The 4,643-nt window shown below is 37.6% G+C and overlaps 1 long non-coding RNA gene across 1 annotated transcript; it reads left to right on the forward strand.

Moving 5' to 3' along the window:
• The first annotated feature begins 2,869 nt into the window (after window positions 1–2,869).
• LOC147464219 (uncharacterized) lies at window positions 2,870–3,551 on the forward strand. The gene is made up of 2 exons (XR_015187533.1): window positions 2,870–3,207; window positions 3,280–3,551. It is a non-coding gene; the product is annotated as an uncharacterized LOC147464219 (long non-coding RNA).
• Window positions 3,552–4,643: the final 1,092 nt, after the last annotated feature.

Here is a 4,643-nt window from a genome sequence, read left to right on the forward strand (position 1 = left end):
AGCGTGAGTTGGTCTCATAGATCATGTGTCCCTATTTGTTGGGTGGACTTGCATCCTCCTTAAGTGGCTTTTCTTCTTGAGGTGATACCTTAACCTTCTTGCTTCTTTCCTCATATGCTTTGCGACGTACATTTTGTTGCATAATAGTGCGATCCTCATATACATTACCTCATCCAACCATTGAGGTAGATCCAACCATTGTCAAGGATGAACTTTCTCTTTACCTCATCATCCATGGTACATACACTAGGTATTTCTCCCGAGCGAGGGACTCCTTGTTTTCCAACTCGATGTGCACCATAAGCCATGATTCCTAACATGCCAAAGTGTGTAGCAAAAAACTCTTCAATAGCAACTGCAAGAGATTGGGGTGTTTCCATGCTTTCCTCCTTGATTCCACGAATGACGATATTCTTTGAGCGTTTTTCTCGTTCGTGCAATTCTTGAGTGTCCACATTCTCTACATTCTTTGCTTGGACAACGGCTTGCGTGATAGGAGATGTAGAAACCACATTATCCTTACATATATCAGCCCATGATTTGGATGCATTTCTCATCTCACATACATCATGTCGTATTGTATCTGTTGTTTCCTCTTGCAATACATGATCACTCTCAACTTTGCTCAAGCGCTCTTTCAATACATTCATGTCAACAAGAGAGCATTTACATTCTTGAACTTCATTCTCAAGATGCATCAAGCGTGTTGTTTGCATTTCAAGAACCTTCTTGAGGTGCTCATTCTCCACAACGAGAACTCTTAAAGTACCATTCTCCATTGCAAGTGCGCACAACTCTTCACCTTGTTTGTTGACGGTTTCTTGTAACGAGATCAAGTAAGCCATGATCATTGCTTCCGTTGTTGTAGATGATGTGGTTGGATTAGCATCCAAATTCCTTGGAGATTTTGCATCATTCTCCATGGCGAGTGTGGCTTTTCCACCCTTGCGAGTTTTGTCTGATATTGCCTTCAAGTCGGCAACAAAAATGCAAAGTTTTGACAGTTTTTTCAGTTCTGAGATGCTGTTACAGCAAAGCCTTCCATTACACAAAAAAATTATGTCTTTACATCAATGTGTAGAGGGCTTCGTGCTCTTCGATTGAGGCTATAGATCACCTAAATCGGAGTTCGGATGAGCAAGTTATGGTCAAAAGATTGAACTGCTGTCTACTAGGTCAAAAAACGGCTCAGAGAGAGAGAGAGAGAGAGAGAGAGAGAGAGAGAGAGAGAGAGAGAGAGAGAGAGAGAGAGAGAGAGAGAGAGAGAGAGAGAGTGTAGGCCATCAAGAAGCGGTGCGAGACAGCGGCAACAAGGAGTACATGCAGAAGCAACAACTTCTTCCTCTCGACACATGTGAGATTCCCTCAGACAGCAATGCAGGAGGTGAGTAACATGTTGTCTATTGTTATAGAGCTTGTATGTGCATAGGTTGTGTGCCTTGCAACCCCTATGGCTTGCACACAATGTCGAGCAAGGTCCTTGTAGTTGACATTTTTGGCATCGTTGTTGGGAGCCGCTCTAACCGTACCTTGCATTCTTTGTGTTGAGGCATTAGGAAAGTTTGGACGTCATTTAGAGGGCCTTTTAGAAAAGAGAGAAAAAAGAGATTTTCCAATGAGAGAAAATCCAACATTACGTAGAAAAATAGACTAATATTATCAAAAATATAAAAAAGATGTCACCTACTTATGTAAACTCCATGGATCATTGAAAACAGTCGCCATTTCATCCAATGCAAGTGTCTTTTTTGTGACGTAGGTGCCACTCATTAAAAATTGCTTTCGTCACATCACTGGAAAAATTAAAATTTAGAAATTTTCATCTAGTGGTAGAATTTGAAGCTTTTGACACCTCCAAAGCGTATGGAGAGCCCAAAAACCTTAAAAAATAATATCTATATGCCTCATACTGACACTTTGAGAAGGAGAAAAGCCCAAAAACCCATTAAAAAGTGGCTTTTGCGAATGGTATGCAGAGGCCATTCCAAATTTTTTGGAGTGGCCTCTACACGTGATTTGCCAAATATATATATATATATATTATATATATATATATATATATACATATATATATATTACATCATATATATATACATATATATATATTACATTATATATATATACATATATGTGTGTGTGTGTGTGTGTGTGCATATATACATATGTAACATTTTTATTTATATATATGTGTGTGTGTATATTTCCAAGAACGACAGACAGAGGCCATTCCAAAAACATTTGCAGTGGCCTTTGCGCACCATTCACCAAAAACCTATATATACATATATGTGTGTGTGTGTGTGTGTGTGTGTTTGATGTATATATATATATATATATATATATATATATATATATATATATATATATATATATATATATATATATATATATATATATACACACACACACACATATATTTTTATGCATATATATAAATGTATATGTTTTTGGCAAACGGCGCAAAGAGGCTACTAAAAAAAAATCGGATGGCCTCTGCCCGTTGTTCTTTAATTTTTTTGGAGAACCGCACATAGAGGCCATTCCAATTTTTTTTGGAGTAGACTCTATGTGCCACTCGCCAAAAACCACTTTTATTGGTTTTTTGGGTTTTTCCAAGTGTTAGAATGAAGCATGTAGATATTTGTGTTTTAGATTTTTGCACACTCCAAACGCTTTGGAGGTGTTAAAAGATGCATTCCCTAGCACTTTGAAACATCCGAAGTGAAAGTTTTTTAAAGTGCTTCATTGTGCTTCCAAGTGCTCTATATAGTGCTTGAAAGTGATGATACCTCATAAACCTTCAAGCTTCATGGCTGGTTATGCAATTCTTAATTTTCTTTTGTTTTTTGATTTCTATAGACAGCAATTCATGATATGGAGAGGATGCTACATGAGGTTAGAAGGTAGGCCTCCTTCATGAAGGAGACCTGCAAATACCTAAAGAGAGAAAGCAGGGCCCTTTTAGTGCCTATTCTACATTCCAAGTCTACCTCAAGGGCTGAAACTGTTATAATTGGTGGAAATTGTGTGGCTTGTGGACAAGTGATGTCGGCCGTCATTTTTTTTCTTCCATGTGTCCACAAGTACCATCCCTTATGCTTTTCTGTTGTTTGTGCCACTGAGCCCAAGTGTGTTGTACCAGACTAGCAATGGGAGATACCTATGAAAGATGTTGGGCCCTTGGGAATGTTTATGAGGAGCCTATAGGTAAGCTGGCAATTTCATAGAACAAGAATCATGTTACTTTGTTATGTACATTAATTGTGTGCTATGTTTCAGGTGACCCAGTGATTGAAAAGGGATGTGACCTAGGCGCTTCCACATCGTCCACAAATGATATGGATGAGCTCTTTGACTTGGACACCATGGTGAGGGAGTACAAGAAATTTGACAGAGAGAAGCTCAAGGAGACACCTTGTCCTTTGAAACCTCTTAGTAACTAGATCTCTCTCCCTCTAATCAGTCATGAACTAATCAAATGTGGGCAAATTCTTGGCACCGCTACCCTCCTTGGCTTAGTAGTGTGTCATTAGAAGAGTTTAGATGTACATTTTTCATTTATACGTACCTCTTTCCAAACAAGCTCATTAAATGAGTAGTTTTCATCATTAGTGTGTGTGTGTGTGTATGTGCTACCAATAATTGAGTCCAATTGTGCATGAATATTACCTCATTAATTGTGCATCCATTTAGCCAATTTGATTATCATCTTTCATTAACAATTTCCCTTTTGATTCTTGCTCAAAAGTTTCTCAAATTGAAAAGGCTAGTACATAATAGTGCTAGGCAAGGAATTGCATGTAGGCAAGCATCTTAGTGTTGCCTTAGATTTCAAACCTACAGTTCTTTGCATCTCTTCCAACAATCAAAGGCTGATTTTCCAAGGATCATGTATCCATCCGTATTCACAAACACATTGATAGCTTGAAAGAGGTTGATATAGGCAAGCACCATAATTGATAGACTGATTATCAATATTTAGTGCTCCTTTGCATCACCTAGAAAGAAAATATCATCAACTTCTTGGTTTCTTGTTGTGTAGTGGATGACATCACCCTCCCATATACAATGAACTTGCAGCATCAATCAGCCACAACAAGTATCTCAGAGATTTCTCAACAAGTTGATCATAGATCTCATTGGCTACATTCGGGTCCCATGATGATGCATGTCATTGACTGCTTTAGTCAATAATCCTCAAACTAACCACGCGCTTGATGATGATTTTGTTCTTTGAAGGTATTTGTTATACATAGGATTGTGTATTTACAAATGATATCCGCACAAAATTTTCTCTTGAGGAAGGTCTTACCACAAAATTGAATTGGGGTAGTGTCTAGTCCACTCAAATTGAGCACACAAATAAATTCAAATTCATAAGTGATAGGTAATATATACATTTCCTTGTGTTTTTATACTCTCTTTGACTACACACACACACCCATAAATGCTACACACATTAATTCTTACACATACAATTGTATTCTATGTTACTATATTGTAGATATAAGTCCTTTTTGTTAATTGATTTACTAACAATAGAAACATTGGGGTGCTAAAATCAATGGGTGGTAGTGATCAATGGAAAATCCAACTCTAATATGTTGTGGTTCTAACCTACACTCATACATCCATTATTTTTG

The sequence above is a fragment of the Adiantum capillus-veneris genome, chromosome 1, assembly GCF_014529385.1.
Source record: "Adiantum capillus-veneris isolate H3 chromosome 1, ASM1452938v2, whole genome shotgun sequence".
Taxonomy (NCBI): Eukaryota; Viridiplantae; Streptophyta; class Polypodiopsida; order Polypodiales; family Pteridaceae; genus Adiantum; species Adiantum capillus-veneris.